We start from the raw sequence: 20,440 nt of genomic DNA, 5'->3' as shown, positions 1-20,440 counted from the left end.
TTAGAGCCGTTTATGCAAAGTGAGTCACAAAAGGCCTGAGTAAGAACTTGATCACTGAACAAGGAAAAATGAATAAATTCTTCTTGTACCTGCCATACCAACTGTATTCTCTATAAAGTCTAGCCAAAAGTAATAAGTTCTCAAGTTTCACTCATGGATAACTAATCCCTCCCATCCAAAGATGCTAAAGAATTAACAGTCCTGGACTATCACAGAGAGAAGAAAACAGCTGAGTATTAAGAGCTACGGTACTGGAGTGGCATACTCATAGCCACTAAATTGCAGCTTAAATGTGTTAAGTTTTGAATCACCATTTCTTAGCAATATTATCCTATTTATCTCTTGCTCAGTGTCACTGCAGACTTAAAGTCTGCTTTTATCTAGTTTAGTTTTGCTTGAGATATGAGACTTTCTGCCTTTTCCATAGAGTTGCTTCAGAGATAACAATACAGAGAAGATTTTGTTCAAACCTTCCCAAGATTCAAGCCCATTGCTATCTGGGAGCTGACTATGCACACAGAGAAGAAAGCCCCATTATTTCCTTGTCTTCACCCCAAGCACTTTTTCCATTCCAGATTAGACCATGCCCAACTATACATGTAGACATCTGCACATACATAGATCATGCCTCCTGAAGGCACTGGGGTTGATACAAATTATATCAGCACCTCCTCTCTAAATCAGATTAAAAACAGGAACAGAAACCCAACTGGGAGTGATACAGCTATATAGAAGGAAAAGATGTGTGGATAGAAGTGGGAAGAGAAGATGAAGAAGCTTAATAGTAGCATCTGATAAATTAACACACCTTTTTGGATAGTATCTAGCTTCAGGTGTACCGTACAGTACATCAGTTTGAGGTTTTATTTGGCTTTGCATGAAATGTCAAAGGCTTCATTAAAGTACAGAGGGACAGAATCAAAGTCAGTCAGTTTGATTCAGGGCACAGAGGGGAGTAAAGTGAAGAAATTAATGTCTTAAGCCTCTGCAAGACTTATTTTGCATCTTAACCTACATAAATGGACCAAAATTTGGAACCGAGATCATTTTAGGGAAGCTGTTCTTGGGGCCACAACAGATGGAGATGAGTTACTGGAGACCTATAAGATGCATTTTTGCACCTTGAATAGCCAATAAGATCAGGCATTCTCTCATTACTTTTTCACTAATATATAGCTGAACAAGGAAAAAACACAGTCTTCTACTAAAAATAGACCACTGACTCTCTAGATATCTTTACAACATACAGTAATGGCAATTTTATATGCACACTCATTTGGGTACATGTGATGATGAATAGGTAACACTGCTTAACATTTTTAAAATCAAGTAAAAAAAATGAGTAACAAAATGAGGAGGAGGAGGAGGAGGAGGAGGAGGAGGAGGAGGAGGAGGAGGAGGAGGAGGAAGAAGCTGAATGTCGAAATGCATTTCTGAAACAAGGAGCATCAGAAAAAATACAATACAAAACAGGGAATATCGGAAAAAATACAATATTAGGAAGAACAGAAGACTTAATACTAGGACTCCAACAAACAAACAAACAACATCAAGAGCTGCAATAAAGCTTTCTTACCACCAGTCTTTGGCAATTTAAAAACCCTGGAAGTGATGTGGGGGAGGCATTACCTTTTGAGGGGTATACAGATGCATGTTCTTTCCCCACTGACCACCACTTCCCCACCATTTTGCAGGTTTCCAAGCTCTGAAGTCTTGCCAAAGCAACATCGTACACCGAGGGAGAATGCCTGCCCAAAGGAGTGTAAATGATCTTCAGCTCACTAAAAGTTATTCCCAGCTTGACTGAAGCAGCAAAAATAAGTATGCTTTGTTCACTCCTTCATACTAGCAAAATAGGTAAGTGGGTGTGTGTGGCTATTTTCCATGCTCCTTCCTTTGCAGTTTTGGCAGGGATCATCTGCTGTTTCCATAGCATATAAGAGAAAGAGCCTAACATAAGCACCTTGTCTCCAAGAATGAATGCCACATGGCAACGGCTTTATTGGAACCACATTTTCCAAATATTTCCAATGCCCTTATCTAAGCCCTTGGAACTGCAGACTGAGACAGCGAGAAGCTACTACTCACATACTTTGAGCAGAAGGCAGCTCGATTCTCCACACCCATGTTTGTCGTCTCCTAGAAGCAGTGCATTGCAGACTCAGGTACACATCAGTACTTAAGTCCAAAAGAACAAGTCTGTTTTGCCCATGGAGACACCCACAAGTTGGGAATATTCTTTTTGTATGCTGTAGTAGCTGAATAGAGTCACACATATTTTGGTTGCAATTCACTAAGAGTGCACAAAGCAGACTAGATCTATATTTCATTTAAAGCTTTAGTAGAAGGAAAAGAAAAGCCCAGATTCCCTTTTTGTCAGAGTTTACACCAGGTACCACAGTTAAGTCCTGACATTCAGCCTTGTATTCAGGATCTTGCCTATAGCTGAAATTTCACATATATGAATGGGGTAGATAACTTGTTTTGTTGCAGACAAGAAAGACATGATATACCGTATACCTATACACATAAGAACTGCTTATTACAGCACACCAAACTCAAGCCCGAGGTATGTGCTAGTCCCAGGGCTTAAATTCTGCCATCTGCACCATGATGGAAAGCCTCTGCTTTCCGGTCTTAGCTCCCACCACTTCATAAAAACAGTGTATTACAAGCAGCCTTTTCCAGGATGATCTCCACAAATGGATTGCAACTGGCTGGGGTAATTGTTCCTGTAAGTCTTTTGGTTCATTGATCTAATACAGTGTTTCCCAAAGTGTGGTGCGTGTACCCCCAGGGGTACGGGAAGAGTTTGGTGGGGGTATGCGTTGCACCGGAGTTTAGTGGGGATCACATGGGAATATCCACTGCACCGTGCTTAGCTGCGCCCACAGAACAAAGAAAGAAATAGGTGCGTATCGCAGTTTTTACACGGGAACTGGGGCCATCATACATCGTATCGCAACTCATTATGACGGGAACTTCTGCGCATCCTTCGCGCAGCTCTGGTTCGGCCATTTTTAAACTGCGGGAACATTAACAGTTAACGTTGAGCCTCGGAGCTGTTTAAAAGCCGGAGAATTGCAGTGTTATCAACGGTTAGACAGTCTTGTGAAGCGTGACACGGCGTGAATATACTGCACTTCGTTATAGAGACAACTTACTTCTTTAATAGTTAGTTCCGGGCGCCTGTTATCATGCTTTAGTAAGTTCCACTGATTTTGATTATTTTTATAAAATACAATTTTTATCCCTAACAGAGATTATGGATCGCTGGTTGAAATCTGGAACTACTAAACCGAAAGAAAGTAATGATTGTAATAGCAATCAACGAACAGGAAATAATGAAATTAACGACGAATCAATTTCAATTCTGAAAGAACCTGTTAAGAAAAAAGCAAGGAAAACTCGCAAGTACGACAAAGAATATCTTAAATTTGGATTCTCATGGACTGGAGATGAAAATGAGCCTATTCCACTTTGTGTCATTTGTTTTGAAAATCTAACAAATGAAAGCATGAAACCATCCAACTTAAAGCGCCATTTTGAGACAAACCATAATCAGTACAAAGATAAACCCATAGATTTTTTTGAAAATAAATTTAAGGGTTTAAATCAGTCTCGAAAAGTAATGCAGGGTTTGACGGGAGGTGACAATCAAAAAATACTAGAAGGGGCGTTGACTTACCTGAACGCCTTTTCTCAGCACGGAGATGGATAATCCACGCAGTGGGTTGAGACTGTATTCCTGGCCAATCAGATCAGTCAGCCAAAGTTGCCACGCCTGTCCTGGACCATGATTCTCCAGTCTTGACACGAGCGCAGCCATTGACTGACAGTAAGACGTTTTGGCTCAACTAAATATACCCTATTATCCTAGTCTATAAGGGTGGGTGTGGATTATCCATCTCCGTGCTGAGAAAAGGCGTTCAGGTAAGTCAACGCCCCTTCTCCAGCACTGGAGATGGATAATCCACGCAGTGGGACATACCAAAGCCTATTGTCCCTTGGGTTGGGGAATAGACTGGTCCCGTGTGTAACTTTGATCTAGAACCTGCTGAAGAACCCTCCTACCGAAGGAGGCCTCTGCAGAGGAGTACTTGTCGATTTTGTAATGGCGAATGAATGGAGAGGGCGAGGCCCAAGTGGCTGCCCTGCATACTTCTTCAATAGAAGCCTGCATGGCCCATGCTGCTGAGGTGGCAGCGCTCCTTGTGGAGTGGGCCGTGATATGCTTGGGGACTTGCAAGGACTCCGCCTGGTATGCCCCAGTGATGCATGCCCTAATCCACCTACCGATGGTAGAGGACGAGACCTTCCGGCCCCTAGTAGCGGGGTGGAAGGATATGAAAAGCGCTTCCGAGCGTCGGAATTCCGCTGTGCGCGAAATGTAATGTCTTAGTGCCCTTCGTACGTCCAAGGTGTGCCATTGTTGCTCCAGGGGATGAGCTGGGTTTGGACAGAAGTCTGGTAGGACTATTTCCTGTGATCTGTGAAAAAAGGAGTTGACCTTTGGAATGAAGGAAGGGTCTATTCTTAGGACTACCTTGTCCCTGTGAAAGTGACACAGGTCCTTCCTCGTTGAGAGAGAAGCTAACTTGGATATCCGTCGAGCTGACGTGATAGCTACTAAGAATGCTACCTTATGGGTCAGGTAGCGAATGTCACATGTTTTGAGTGGTTCGAAGGGCGCTCTGGTAAGAGCTTGTAGTACTCGTGGTAGTTCCCACGATGGATACCTGTGCACGGTTGGCGGTCTGATATTCGCAACCCCCTTGAGAAAGGATCGTATTAAGGGATGCTTGCCCAAGGATTCACCGGGGCTGGCAGAAAGTATAGTTGAGAGGGCGGCGATTTGCCTGCGCAGCGTGTTTGGCGAGAGGTCCCTCTCTAGGCCATCTAGTAAAAATTCTAGGATCTTGGGAACTGTGATCCCTTCGAGTAACAATTCCTGTTCAGAGCACCATGATTGGAAGCTTCTCCACGTGGCCTCGTAGATACGGTTCGTGGAGGGGCGCCTTGATGCCTGTGTGACCCTAATTACATCCTGTGAGCAAGCCCCCTTGACTAAAATTGACCGTTCAAGAGCCAGACGGCTAGTTGTAGCCATTGTGGCTCTGGGTGGGAGATCTCCCCCTGTTTGAGGGAGATCCTCTCCGGAGGAATCCGACATTGATTCGTGCGGGAGAGACTCCTCAGGTCTGCGAACCAAGGTCTCCTTGGCCAATAAGGGGCCACAAGGATTACCCTGGCTCTTTCCCGCAGAATCTTGCGTACTACTGCCGGAAGGAGAGGTAAGGGTGGAAACGCGTACAGGAGTCCCCTTGGCCATGGGTTCCGTAACGCATCCGTCTGCTCTGCTCCCCTGGATGGGAATCGGGAGAAGAAGCGAGTTAGGTGGGCATTGGAAGGAGAGGCAAATAGGTCCACCTGGGGAAGCCCGAAGCGGTGACAGATCTCCCTGAAGATCTTCGGGTGTAGTTGCCACTCCGAGTGATCTATTGTTGATCTGCTCAACAGATCTGCTTGGATGTTTGCCTCCCCCGATATGTGGTCAGCCTTTATGGAGGCCAGATTTTGTTCCGCCCAGGCCCCCAGTAGGAGGGCCTCGGCCGAGAGCGAGCGAGAGTGTGTGCCCCCCTGACGGTTTATGTGGGCCTTGGCTGTCACGTTGTCCGTCAGGACCAGTACGTGCCCACCCTTTATGCTGCTGTGAAAATGCCTTAACGCTAGGTGAATAGCCCGTAGCTCGAGCCAGTTTATGTTGTGTCGGAGATCCACCGCTGACCAGCGGCCCTGTGTCCACTTGGTCCCCAAGTGGGCTCCCCAGCCAAATAAACTCGCATCTGTTGTGACTACTACTCTGTCTGGTTCCCTGAAGGGGGACCCCCTGAGGAGAGCTGGAGATAGCCACCACCTGAGGGAGTGTCGTACTCTCAGAGGTATGCCTACCCTCTTCCGGGATGCACTGATTTGCTGTCTCTGAAACGGGAGCATGAACCACTGCAGTTCTCTTGAGTGCAGCCTTGCCCAAGGAACTATTGCTATGGTCGATATCATCTTCCCTAGCAGCTGGGAGAGGCAGACCAGCGTCACTGACTGACCGCGGCTTACCTGTTTTACGGCTTTCCTTATGCTGCTGAGGCGTTCCTGTGATAGGTACACCTTGCACTCCTGTGTGTCTATGACCGCTCCCAAATGGAGTATTCTCGTAGTTGGGGTTAGGTGGCTCTTTGGAAAGTTCACCGAGAAGCCGTGGTCCTGCAGCAGCTTTATCACTAACTTTAGGTCCGCTTGAGATTGCTGGGCGGACGATGACTGGATTAGAATATCGTCCAGGTAGCACTGGACTCTGATCGGGACGTTTCTTAGGCGTGCTGCCAGAACCGCCAGAATCTTGGTGAACACCCTGGGCGCTGATGACAGGCCGAATGGAAGTGCCCTGTATTGAAAATGGTGCCCCCTGTAGGCGAACCGTAGAAAGCGGCGGTGAGCCAGAGAGATAGGGATGTGCAAGTATGCCTCCGTGAGGTCGATCGATGCCAGAAAATCCCCTTTCCTTACGCTTCCAAGGATGGAGCGTAGTGTCTGCATTTTGAATTTGCGGTATTTTATGTAGAAATTTAGCCTTTTTAGATCCAGAACGGCTCTCCAACCCCCCGAGGGTTTTGGGACCACGAAGAGGATAGAGTAAAACCCCTGGTCTCTCTGGTTCATAGGCACCGGTTCTACGGCCCGTATGTTTAGAAGGTGCAGAACAGCCTCGTTCATGAGCCTTCTCTTTGTTGGGTTCGTGGGACAGGGGCATGGGCGGAAGCGGTTCGGGGGCTTTGAGAGAAATTCTAGAGATAGACCGTGACGTATGGTGTTCCTGACCCATACGTCCGTGGTGGTCTCTTCCCACTGGGGAGCAAACCCTGCTAGTCTGCCCCCTATGGGAAGGTCTGGGTGGGAGTCATCTGGTACGGCGGAAGGGGCGGTTGTTCCCCCGAAAGGGCCGTCTTCCCTGTGTTTGCCTATTTCTTGTGTTCTGTCTGTCCCCCTGTCTTTCCCTATCCTGTCTAGCTTGGAAGGGTTGGGAATTTTGGAAGTAGTTGACCCTGGTTTCCGTATGAAAGGATTGTTTCCTTCCCCAGGAGCCGGGTCTCTTGTCCTGCCTTTTAAGCATGTGTTTAAGGACCTTGCGCTTGTCCTTGTTCTCTGTCAGGTATGGCGTTAGTGCCTCACCAAACAGCTTTGCCCCTTGGTACGGAGCCGAAGCCAATTTCCACTTGGATTTGGTATCCGCCTGCCAGTTCTTTAGCCAGAGGAGGCGCCTGCTCGTGTTGTTTGCTGCCATTGCCTTGGCTGAAAACCTGGTCGCCAAAAGTGTCGCGTCCGACGTATATTCCGTGGCCGCTACCATTTTGCTGAGTTCCTGGTGAGTGCGTATGTCCTCCATGGGAACCCGGCCCTGTAACTCACGGAGCCAACAGAGTGTGGCTCTGGTGAAAAAGGACGCGGAGGTAGTCGCCCTGGTAGCCCAAGCTATTGCCTGGTGCGTTCTCCTGTAGTTGGACTCACTCTTTCGGTCCTCGGCTTTAAGAGCCTCAGCAAAATCTCCTGATATGGCCGTGTCCGATATCAGGGGACCTATGGGTTCGTCCACCACCGGCACCTCCAATGTTCCCTCTAGCTCCCTTGCTACGTTAAATAGCTTCCTCTCTGCATTGCTAGGAAGCGGTAGGGAGGTTGGCGCTGCCCACTGTTTCCTTACTGTGTTTAGGAACATGGTCGGGCATGGTATGCGGTATTGAGTGGTTACCTTTTCAGCGAACGTTGGCTCAGCCTCCGTGTCAATTGTGACAGGCTCCGCTGGTGTCCCATGCCCCAGATGGGCTGTGGCCTCAGCCTTGCACAGAATGGTAACAAAAAGAGAAGGGTTAAACAGGCCGCTGAAGGACGGCCCTTGAGGTGAGGTGTCCTCCTCTTCCTCAGACATTTGAATCCCTTGTGACGTACCTGGCTGGTCCAGGTAAGCTTCCTCTGAGACCGACGAGTCTGAGAAGGAGAGGTCCTGATGGTCCCCGTTTCCTCCCGATGCCTCGTTCTAAGTCCTAGAGGCTTGGCTTTGGAAGTTTGAGCCCTGGCCTCAAATGCACGGTCCACTGCCTGTGCTATTAGGGTAGCTAGCAGATCCCCCGTCAATGCAGGAGGAGTAACCATTGCCTGCGACCCTGCAGGTGCTGTGGTTAGCATGGTCCTCGGGGTTTCCTGTAACCTCCGTGGGGAGGGGGATCGGGAGAGCGATGAGAATCTCGCCTATCCCGCCCTCTGTTTGGGACTGTGATGAGTTCCCTAATGACCAAACGGCCCGTGGGGATGTAGGGAGACCCAGTGGTAGATCGGGACCTATCCCCCCATTCTGCCTATTTTCAATTCTGGCCCTTTTCTGGGCTCTGTTGAACTCCTTTTCTAGGGCTTGGTGTCTTCTGATTGCCTGTTTGTCAGCCTTCTTTGATGACTTCCTTGCAGCCTTTCTAGGGGCTGCAGAGGATTCCGAATCCTCTGAAGCAGGTGCTCCAGAGGATGAAGGCAGGGCTCCAGTGGAGGGAATGATTGCTTCCTCCATTCTCCACTAACGCCGGGCCGCGATAGGGGGGACCCAGGTAGTAGGAGAGCTCCAACTTTGAGTAAGGACAGGCGCACTACTGGGGGCGTCTGGAACTCAGGAGCAGACTCTGCAAAATTGTCAGAGTTAGTCACTGTGCACGGATAAGAACAGGCACGCTAATGGGAATGCCTGGAACCCGGCTTGACTATGGTGGGTAAGGACAGGCACGCGACTGGGGATGCCTGGAACCCACCACTAAATCCAGAAGCGTACGGGCCACTAATGGGGGACCCGAAGTCCGGAAGGAGCCAAAGGCAACTAAACACAGTTAGTTATGAAAGGTTCTTATTTACTTTGGATTGTAGACACCAAGTCCTGGAACAAAGCAGCTATGTGTCTGATTTGAATGTCTCTAAATGAATAATAGATGCTCTAGCACCCTAGTACTGCTTGCCTATTCATTTACTCCAGTGGCTGGACCTAGACTTCTCAGGGAGCCTTGGATCCCCTGCTTGCACAAAATATGGCTGCCGCTGCCAGGAGACTACTGCACATGTGTTAAAGAAGCAGGAGACTACTTTGCCTGTGCTAAAGAGGCTGCTGGTGCCACGTGCGGTTGTAACAATGAGCCGCGCGTGCTCCCAGCTGCTCAGACAATGGCGCCTCGTTTAAAAGACCCTGAGCAGCCTGGTGAGTGAAAGAAACTGCTCCTTCGCTCGCCAACTGTTCCCGTAATCAATCTCCCTCCCAGCATGCATCCCCTTTGTCCTCCGCTTCCCTCGCTAATTGCTTGTCTTTCTGTCTTTTTTTTTTTTTAAACGCGAGGGGTTGCCCGAGCCTCCCCATTTGTTTAAGGCGGCTGCCGGCTGCTCCGGCTGTGGGAAGGTGGTTGGGGTTTGGGTGAGGGAGGGGAGTTAGGGATTTCCCCCTTTTAAGTGAGGGTGGTTTCCCCTGTAGGGAATCTGACTTCCTGAGTCTTACAATTTAGCAAGGAAATTTTAGAGTAATCTATTAAATTGAATTAAATTATCTCTAATTAACTTTTAAACTAAGCAATTTCAGCTACTAGAAAAAAAATTCCCCCAATGGAAAGGAACTATACCTGCCCAGGAGCCAAAGTTGTAGGTCTTTCTGTGTGGCCAGATCAGTCAAGACTGGAGAATCATGGTCCAGGACAGGCGTGGCAACTTTGGCTGACTGATCCGATTGGCCAGGAATACAGTCTCAACCCACTGCGTGGATTATCCATCTCCAGTGCTGGAGAAGCTTTGTATCGAGTGTCACTTTTAATTGCCAAATGTAGTGCAGCGGAAACCATTGGCAAAATTTTAATCAAGCCTGCAGCCAAGATAATGGCAGAAGTAATGATAGGAGATAGAGCGAAACAAACTTTTGACTGCGTTCCTCTCTCAAATAATACAGTTCATCGACGAATCATTGATATGTCTAATAATGTAAAAGGGGCGCTGACTTACCTGAACGCCTTTTCTCAGCACGGAGATGGATAATCCACGCAGTGGGTTGAGACTGTATTCCTGGCCAATCAGATCAGTCAGCCAAAGTTGCCACGCCCTGTCCTGGACCATGATTCTCCAGTCTTGACTCGAGCGCAGCCATTGACTGACAGTAAGACGTTTTGGCTCCACTAAATATACCCTATTATCCTAGTCTATAAGGGTGGGTGTGGATTATCCATCTCCGTGCTGAGAAAAGGCGTTCAGGTAAGTCAACGCCCCTTCTCCAGCACTGGAGATGGATAATCCACGCAGTGGGACATACCAAAGCCTATTGTCCCTTGGGTTGGGGAATAGACTGGTCCCGTGTGTAACTTTGGTCTAGAACCTGCTGGAGAACCCTCCTACCGAAGGAGGCCTCTGCAGAGGAGTACTTGTCGATTTTGTAATGGCGAATGAATGGAGAGGGCGAGGCCCAAGTGGCTGCCCTGCATACCTCTTCACCAGAAGCCTGCATGGCCCATGCTGCTGAGGTGGCAGCACTCCTTGTGGAGTGGGCCGTGATATGCTTGGGGACTTGCAAGGACTCCACCTGGTATGCCCCAGTGATGCATGCCCTAATCCACCTACCGATGGTAGAGGACGAGACCTTCCGGCCCCTAGTAGCGGGGTGGAAGGATATGAAAAGCGCTTCCGAGCATCGGAATTCCGCTGTGCGTGAAATGTAATGTCTTAGTGCCCTTCGTACGTCCAAGGTGTGCCATTGTTGCTCCAGGAGATGAGCTGGGTTTGGACAGAAGTCTGGTAGGACTATTTCCTGTGATCTGTGAAAAAAGGAGTTGACCTTTGGAATGAAGGAAGGGTCTATTCTTAGGACTACCTTGTCCCTGTGAAAATGACACAGGTCCTTCCTCGTTGAGAGAGAAGCTAACTCCAATATCTGTCGAGCTGACGTGATAGCTACTAAGAATGCTACCTTATGGGTCAGGTAGCGAATGTCACATGTTTTGAGTGGTTCGAAGGGCGCTCTGGTAAGAGCTTGTAGTACTCGTGGTAGTTCCCACGATGGATACCTGTGCACGGTTGGCGGTCTGATGTTTGCAGCCCCCTTGAGGAAGGATCGTATTAAGGGATGCTTGCCCAAGGATTCACCGGGGCTGGCAGAAAGTATAGTTGAGAGGGCGGCGATTTGCCTGCGCAGCGTGTTTGGCGAGAGGTCCCTCTCTAGGCCATCTAGTAAAAATTCTAGGATCTTGGGAACTGTGATCCCTTCGAGTAACAATTCCTGTTCAGAGCACCATGATTGGAAGCTTCTCCACGTGGCCTCGTAGATACGGTTCGTGGAGGGGCGCCTTGATGCCTGTATGACCCTAATTACACCCTGTGAGCAAGCCCCCTTGGCTAAAATTGACCGTTCAAGAGCCAGACGGCTAGTTGTAGCCATTGTGGCTCTGGGTGGGAGATCTCCCCCTGCTTGAGGGAGATCCTCTCCGGAGGAATCCGCCATGGATTCGTGCGGGAGAGACTCCTCAAGTCTGCGAACCAAGGTCTCCTTGGCCAATAAGGGGCCACAAGGATTACCTCGGCCCTTTCCCGCAGAATCTTGCGTACTACTGCCGGAAGGAGAGGTAAGGGTGGAAACGCGTACAGGAGTCCCCTTGGCCATGGGTTCCGTAACGCGTCCGTCTGCTCTGCTCCCCTGGATGGGAATCGGGAGAAGAAGCGAGTTAGGTGGGCATTGGAAGGAGAGGCGAAAAGGTCCACCTGGGGAAGCCCGAAGCGGTGACAGATCTCCCTGAAGATCTTCGGGTGTAGTTGCCACTCCGAGTGATCTATTGATCTGCTCAACAGATCTGCTTGGATGTTTGCCTCCCCTGATATGTGGTCGGCCTTTATGGAGGCCAGATTTTGTTCCGCCCAGGCCCTCAGTAGGAGGGCCTCGGCCGAGAGCGAGCGAGAGTGTGTGCCCCCCTGACGGTTTATGTGGGCCTTGGCTGTCACGTTGTCCGTCAGGACCAGTACGTGCCTGCCTTTTATGCTGCTGTGAAAATGCCTTAATGCTAGGTGAATAGCCCGCAGCTCGAGCCAGTTTATGTTGTGTCGGAGATCCACCGCTGACCAGCGGCCCTGTGTCCACTTGGTCCCCAAGTGGCCTCCCCAGCCGAATAAGCTCGCATCTGTTGTGACTACTACTCTGTCTGGTTCCCTGAAGGGGGACCCCCTGAGGAGAGCTGGAGATAGCCACCACCTGAGGGAGTGTCGTACTCTCAGAGGTATGCCTACCCTCTTCCAGGATGCACTGATTTGCTGTCTCTGAAACGGGAGCATGAACCACTGCAGTTCTCTTGAGTGTAGCCTTGCCCAAGGAACTATTGCTATGGTCGATATCATCTTCCCTAGCAGCTGGGAGAGGCAGACCAGCATCACTGACTGACCGCGGCTTACCTGTTTTACGGCTTTCCTTATGCTGCTGAGGCGTTCCCGTGATAGGTACACCTTGCACTCCTTTGTGTCTATGACCGCTCCCAGATGGAGTATTCTCGTAGTTGGGGTTAGATGGCTCTTTGGAAAGTTCACCGAGAAGCCGTGGTCCTGCAGCAGTTTTATCACTAACTTTAGGTCCGCCCGAGACTGCTGGGCGGACGATGACTGGATTAGAATATCGTCCAGGTAGCACTGGACTCTGACTGGTACGTTTCTTAGTTGTGCTGCCAGAACCGCCAGAATCTTGGTGAACACCCTGGGCGCTGATGACAGGCCGAATGGAAGTGCCCTGTATTGAAAATGGTGCCCCCTGTAGGCAAACCGTAGAAAACGGCGGTGAGCCAGAGAGATAGGGATGTGCAAGTATGCCTCCGTGAGGTCGATCGATGCCAGAAAATCCCCTTTCCTTACGCTTCCAAGGATGGAGCGTAGTGTCTGCATTTTGAATTTGCGATATTTTATGTAGAAATTTAGCCTTTTTAAATCCAGAACGGCTCTCCAATCCCCCGAGGGTTTTGGGACCACGAAGAGGATAGAGTAAAACCCCTGGTCTCTCTGGTTCATAGACACCGGCTCTACGGCCCGTATGTTTAGAAGGTGCTGAACGGCCTCGTTCATGAGCCTTCTCTTTGTTGGGTTTGTGGGACAGGGGCACGGGCGGAAGCGGTTCGGGGGCTTTGAGAGAAATTCTAGAGATAGACCATGACGTATGGTGTTCCTGACCCATACGTCCATGGTGGTCTCTTCCCACTGGGGAGCAAACCCTGCTAGTCTGCCCCCTATGGGAAGGTCTGGGTGGGAGTCATCTGGTACGGCGGAAGGGACGGTTGCTCCCCCGAAAGGGCCGTCTTCCCTGCATTTGCCTATGTCTTGCGTTGTCTGTCCCCCTGTCTTTCCCTATCCTGTCTAGCTTGGACGGGTTGGGAATTTTGAAAGTAGTTGACCCTGGCTTCCGTACGAAAGGATTGTTTCCTTCCCCAGGAGCCGGGTCTCTTGTCCTGCCTTTTAAGCATGTGTTTAAGGACCTTGCGCTTGTCCTTGTTCTCTGTCAGGTATGGCATTAGTGCCTCACCAAACAGCTTTGCCCCTTGGTACGGAGCCGAAGCCAATTTCCACTTGGATTTGGTATCCGCCTGCCAGTTCTTTAGCCAGAGGATGCGCCTGCTCGTGTTGTTTGCCGCCATTGCCGTGGCTGAAAACCTGGTCGCTAAAAGTGTCACGTCCGACGCATATTCCGTGGCCGCTACCATTTTGCTGAGTTCCTGGTGAGTGCGTATATCCTCCATGGGAACCCGGCCCTGTAACTCACGGAGCCAACAAAGTGTGGCTCTGGTGAAAAAGGACGCGGAGGTAGTCGCCCTGGTAGCCCAAGCTATTGCCTGGTGCGTTCTCCTGTAGTTGGACTCACTCTTTCGGTCCTCGGCTTTAAGAGCCTCAGCAAAATCTCCTGATATGGCCGTGTCCGATATCAGGGGACCTATGGGTTCGTCCACCACCGGCACCTCCAATGTTCCCTCTAGCTCCCTTGCTACGTTAAATAGCTTCCTCTCTGCATTGCTAGGAAGCGGTAGGGAGGTTGGCGCTGCCCACTGTTTCCTTATTGTGTTTAGGAACATGGTCGGGCATGGTATGCGGTGTTGAGTGGTTACCTTTTCGGCGAACGTCGGCTCAGCCTCCGTGTCAACTGTGACAGGCTCCGCTGGTGTCCCATGCCCCAGATGGGCTGTGGCCTCAGCCTTGCGCAGAATGGTAACAAAAAGAGAAGGGTTAAACAGGCCGCTGAAGGACGGCCCTTGAGGTGAGGTGTCCTCCTCTTCCTCAGACATTTGAATCCCTTGTGACGTACCTGGCTGGTCCAGGTAATCTTCCTCGGAGACCGACGAGTCTGAGAAGGAGAGGTCCTGATGGTCCTCTATTTCCTCCCGATGCCTCGTTCTAAGTCCTAGAGGCTTGGCTTTTGAAGTTTGAGCCCTGGCCTCAAATGCACGGTCCACTGCCTGCGCTATTAGGGTAGCTAGCAGATCCCCCGTCAATGCAGGAGGAGTAACCATTGCCTGCGACCCTGCAGGTGCTGTGGTTAGCATGGTCCTCGGGGTTTCCTGTAACCTCCGTGGGGAGGGGGATCGGGAGAGCGATGAGAATTCGCCTATCCCACCCTCTGTTTGGGACTGTGATGAGTTCCCTAATGACCAAATGGCCCGTGGGGATGAAGGGAGACCCAGCGGTAGATCAGGACCTATTCCCCCATTCTGCCTATTTTCAATTCTGGCCCTTTTCTGGGCTCTGTCGAACTCTTTTTCTAGGGCTTGGTGTCTTCTGATTGCCTGTTTGTCAGCCTTCTTTGATGACTTCCTTGCAGCCTTTCTAGGGGCTGCAGAGGATTCCGAATCCTCTGAAGCAGGTGCTCCAGAGGATGAAGGCGGGGCTCCAGTGGAGGGAATGATTTCTTCCTCCATTCTCCACTAACGCCGGGCCGCGATAGGGGGGACCCAGGTAGTAGGAGAGCTCCAACTTTGAGTAAGGACAGGCACACTACTGGGGGCGTCTGGAACTCAGGAGCAGACTCTGCAAAATTGTCAGAGTTAGTCACTGTGCACGGATAAGAACAGGCACGCTAATGGGAATGCCTGGAACCCGGCTTGACTATGGTGGGTAAGGACAGGCACGCGACTGGGGATGCCTGGAACCCACCACTAAATCCAGAAGCGTACGGGCCACTAATGGGGGACCCGAAGTCCGGAAGGAGCCAAAGGCAACTAAACACAGTTAGCTATGAAAGGTTCTTATTTACTTTAGATTGAAGACACCAAGTCCTGGAACCCGCAGCTATGTGTCTGATTTGAATGTCTCTGAATGAATAATAGATGCTTTAGTACCCCAGTACTGCTTGCCTATTAATTCACTCCAGCGGCTGAACCTATGCTTCACATGGAGCCTTAGATCCCCTGTTTGGACAAAAATATGGCCGCCGCTGCCAGGAGACTACTGCGCATGTGTTAAAAGGAGCAGGAGATTATTGCGCCTGTGCTAAAAAGGCTGCCTGTGCCACGTGCGGTTGTAACAAAGAGCCGCGCGTGCTCCCAGCTGTGCAGACAATGGCGCCTCGTTTAAAAATCCTGAGCAGCCTGGTGAGTGAAAGAGACTGCTCCTTCGCACGCCAGCTGTTTCCCTTAATCAATCTCCCTCCCAGCATGCGTCCCCTTTGTCCTCCGCTCCCCTCGCTAATTGCCTGCCTTTCTGTTTTTCTTTCTTTCTTTTTAATGCGAGGGGTTGCACGAGCCTCCCCGTTTGTTTAAGGCGGCTGCCGGCTGCTGGAAGGTGGTTGGGGTTTGGGTTAGGGAGGGGAGTTAGGGATTTCCCCCTTTTAAGTGGGGGTGGTTTCCCCTGTAGGGAATCTGACTTCCTGAGTCTTACAATTTAACCAGGAAATTTTTGAGTAATCAATTAAATTGAATTAAATTATCTCTAATTAACTTTTAAACTAAGCAATTTCAGCTACTAGAAGAAATCCCCCCCAATGGAAAGGAACTATACCTGCCCAGGAGCCAAAGTTGTAGGTCTTTCTGTGTGGCCAGATCAGTCAAGACTGGGGAATCATGGTCCAGGACAGGGCGTGGCAACTTTGGCTGACTGATCTGATTGGCCAGGAATACAGTCTCAACCCACTGCGTGGATTATCCATCTCTAGTGCTGGAGAACAGATGTTATTATCTGATATTTCTCAAAGTCGTTATTATGCATTGCAAGTCGATGAGTCCACCGGCATTGCAAATTTTGCAAATCTTATGGCGTTTGTTAGATATGAAAAAAATCAAGAAATTCATGACGACTTTTTATTTTGCCAGCCTTTATTAGTTCACACAACAGGAGAAGATATCTTTAATGTTATGAATACATTTATGCAAGAGAACAAAATTGATTGGAATAGATGTGTTGGAATAAGCACAGGTGGAGCAAAAAGTATGGTCGGAATTAATAAAGGACTCGTTGCAAGAATTCAAAATGTTGCTCCAAATGTCATATCCACACATTGTTGCATACACAGAGAGGCTTTGGCAACACGTAAGATGCCCGCTGATCTACAGAAAGTTCTGGATGAAAGCGTGAAAATAATTAACTACATTAAAAGCCGCCCTTTGAATGCACAACTTTTTTCGCAAATATGTGAAGAAATGGGAAATAGTCATACCCAGCTGCTTTTTCATACCGATGTTCGTTGGCTATCTCGGGGAAAAATTCTAAACCGATTGTTCGAACTTAGACATGAACTTCAATGCTTTCTTAATGATAGATTTGAGTTGAGAAATTGTTTACATGACTGGAAATGGCTTTGTAAACTAGCATACTTAGCAGATATATTCTCTGTTTTAAATTGCCTCAACTTATCGTTACAAGGCAAAGAAATTTCATTGTTTCACTTCAAGATAAAGTGAACGCTACCATCGCAAAACTAAATTTATGGCAAAAGAGAGTTGGTAATGGAGAAGTAGACTCGTTTCCCTCTCTTCATGAGTTTATAACAAGTTCGGCTACTAAAATTGAGGCTGATACTTTGAAATGCATAATACAGCATTTGGAGAGTTTGCAAGTTGGCTTGAAAAACTATTTCCCTGATTTAAACAAAAATATTGAATGGATAAGATATCCGTTCAACATTAACACAACATCCATGCCAGAAGGTTTGTCGCATGCGGAAGAAGAGCAATTGTTGGAGTTAGCTTCGGACGGATTCTTGAGAAATAAACATAAGGAGTGTACTTTAACATCATTCTGGTTACAAATGCAACATGTGTATCCGGTTTTAACAGAAAAAGTCCTGAAATACATCTTGCCTTTTCCAACTTCATATTTATGCGAAGTTGCTTTTTCTGCATTTGTAGACATTAAGTCGAAAAAAAGGAACAGACTATTGGATGTGGAACCGCATCTCAGATTAAAATTAAGAATCAGGGAACCAAATTATGATGATCTGTCATCTCAACATAAACAATTTCATCCTTCTCATTGAATCAAATAAATGTTCTTTATAATATAACTTTCGTTTATTTTGTGTATGTACAAAAAAAAGAAAAAATAAATATATTTTGATTTTTATTAAAGCATATGTTTTTTATGAGGGGTACTCAGCGTTACGAAAATTATAGAAGGGGTACACATATGTCAAAAGTTTGGGAAACACTGATCTAATACTATAATCCAATATGTACCTCATATACCAAGATGGGGTATGGGGAAGCATTCCGGGTCTAGAAGCTGCCAACAAAAGGCCACAGGATTGATCAATGCGGTTATAGGAAAGGATCCAATAAGTTTGGCACCCATCTCTTTAAAATATCTAAGGGGAAGAAAATAGGTACAAAACCAGACCAGAGGTCTTCAATGGAAAGTGGTGATGTGGATGATAGTTAACAGGCCTTTGCATAGTCCAATTGATCCTTAAGGAAGTGGAAAATGAGGAGAAAATGAGGTCTCTGGAATGGGAGAAGGCCTGAAAGTATTTCCAACGGGAGTAGGCAATAATTATAGATGGCCTAAACCAGTGTTTCTCAACCTTGACAATTTTAAGGCATGTGGACTTCAACTCCCAGAATTCCACAGCCAGCATTGCTGGCTGTGGAATTCTGGGAGTTGAAGTCCACATGCCTTAAAATTGTCAAGGTTGAGAAACACTGGCCTAAACTAATGGCATCTAAGTAGAGGTATGAACTGAGTTGTTATAAGCAAACTGAACAGGAGTTAAAAGATCAAGCCAATTATCTTTCTGTACATAGCAAAGAAGGTATTGTTTAAAGATGCATTTACACTCTCCGTTTTTCAGTGTGATTGAGGGAGAGATCAGATAGAACCTCAATACAATAGCTCTTATAAAGAAGTTTGACAAAATTTGTTCATCATAGATAGGTCACCCTGGGACAACTGTAGCAGCATTGCGGTCTGAGAAGAAGCACAGGAGGAGGTAGAGTAGTGAAGGCATGATAACAAGTGTGCAAGAAGAAATATGCTAAATTTTCTTAGTAAGTTGAATCAAGATTAAGAACAAATTTATAACAAAAATAGGAAAACCTTAGAAATACTTTATGTCCCTGATACTGCAGGGTTCCAAGAAAGCAAAATAGATTCAGCGTTAGCTGGATCCATTCTCAATTTATTTCAAGAAAATGCAGTGGTCCAAATAGTCCAAACCAAGTCTTAGATCAAAGACACATCTTTTGAGCTGAAACTGGACAGAAGTCATAACTGCAATTAACCAAATATTCTCAGTGTGGAGGACAAAGCCTTTGGTATAAATGAGCAAGTTGTCCAAATGCACAATAAAACAATTGTACAAATTCATAAAAATGTAATTAAAAAATCTTAAGAAGGCTAGCAGGCTGCATGCCAATCTTAACAGAATTACTGTAGTATATATTTGTATTTCCCATAATAAGAATCGAATGCAGTTAAGTCTTGTTGCCTGTCTTTAATATAGATTAGATCAGGGCTTTTCAACCTTTTCACCCATTGTACCACTTTTAGGATATGGCAATATCCGAGTACCACCAGTCGTCTAGCAAGATGTCAAAAACTTGATGACTAAAAAAAAAAAAGGAAAAAAGTGATAAAGTACAGGTACTCCTTGACTTACAACAGTTCGCTTAGTGACTGTTCAAAGTTACAATGGCACTGAAAAAAGTGCCCCCCAAGCCACAGCCGAGCAAGACACCTGCCCGGTGGTGCTCTTCCTCCTGTCTGAGGTTTCCATTGTTGTGAGCATTTCTGTTGACGATTGGCAGTGGGGATGGGTGAGGGAGTGTTTGGTTTTTATTCCCCACGTCTGTTGGGTGGTTGCAGCAGGTTTTGGTCACTTCAGATTACACAGGGACACTGTGAAAGTCATAAATATGAATCAGTTGCCAAGCATCTGAATGTAAATCACAAAACTCTGGAGATGCTGCAACATTCCAGCTAATCGGCGCTTCTTCTGGGCTCAGCAGAAGCACCAGGATCAGCGCCGAGCTCCAGCTGGAGCCTGGCGCTGATCCTGGTGCTTCCGCTGAGCCCTGCAGCTCCAGCCATCTCTCGCTCAGGTTTGTGTGATGCTACCACTGGTTCAACTCATTCTCCTCCCCCGCTACCACTTTTTTAGCATGTTCGTGTACTACCTGCCAGGTGCCAATGTACCACAGTTGGTATCTGTACCACTGGTTGAAAAGCCCTGGGTTAGATTATAAGCTCCCTAACACGCACGTTGTTAAAAATGTGCACCTTCTGCAGCCATTCCAATAGTTCAGAAATGTTGGGAAGGTGATAATAGTTAATAAGAGTTCAGGAGCCAATAATTATGGTCTCTCTATATGTGACCTATAGATAGAGGAACCCTGGTGTGTGTGTGGGGGGGGGAAGGGAGTAGATAAAGCCTTTTTAAAGTTCTCACTTGGCAGGCCAATACTATATTGAGCATTGGGTAAGGATATTTTGTGGGAATTTGACTTCTAGAAGGAGTTTGATAGTACAGTCACCGAACTGTGGAAGTGGGCAGGTCAACTGATCTTGTTTCCAAATTGATCAGTATAGTCCCCATATTTGGCACACAAGGCAAGAGAATAGCGAGAGATGATCCCAAAGCTCTATGTGTCTGAGCACCATTTGGTTTCTGGGTGCCCAGACTTCTAAATGATCGATTCATTTCCTAACAGGACAGATATGGGGCATCTGGTTACCAAATTCTTCCTTTCTCCACGATATGTACTTAATAACTTCAGAAGAAAAGGCAATTTCTTATCATGGCACTTACATGCAAGTGGCCAGGTTTTCCGCCAATATAAATACAGAATTTATGTCCAGGTAGTCGTCAGCTTATGACAATGGGAACTGAAACCTCCACTGCTAAGTGATGCCTGATTTCACAACCTTTTTTTGCCATCGTTGA

At 47.6% G+C, this 20,440-nt stretch overlaps 1 protein-coding gene across 6 annotated transcripts in view; it reads right to left on the bottom strand.

Annotated features, from left to right (window-relative positions):
* The window catches only part of S1PR2 (sphingosine-1-phosphate receptor 2), a 93,607-nt gene that overhangs the window by 35,186 nt on the left and 37,981 nt on the right, over window positions 1-20,440 (bottom strand). Inside the window, exon 1 of one of the 6 annotated variants that reach the window (XM_039328324.1) lies at window positions 1,577-1,848. The exons of 4 other annotated variants lie outside the window; for them this stretch is intronic. The gene's annotated coding sequence lies outside the window, so the exon portion shown is untranslated. Of the gene's footprint in view, window positions 1-1,576; window positions 1,849-20,440 lie in introns of those variants that run through there. One more of the 6 variants, XM_039328323.1, reaches the window with a different exon arrangement.

Source organism: Crotalus tigris, unplaced genomic scaffold (genome assembly GCF_016545835.1).
Source record: "Crotalus tigris isolate CLP2741 ecotype Arizona unplaced genomic scaffold, ASM1654583v1 scf7180000024375.2447938, whole genome shotgun sequence".
Taxonomy (NCBI): domain Eukaryota; kingdom Metazoa; phylum Chordata; class Lepidosauria; order Squamata; family Viperidae; genus Crotalus; species Crotalus tigris.
This window is presented reverse-complemented; position numbering and strand designations above follow the sequence as displayed.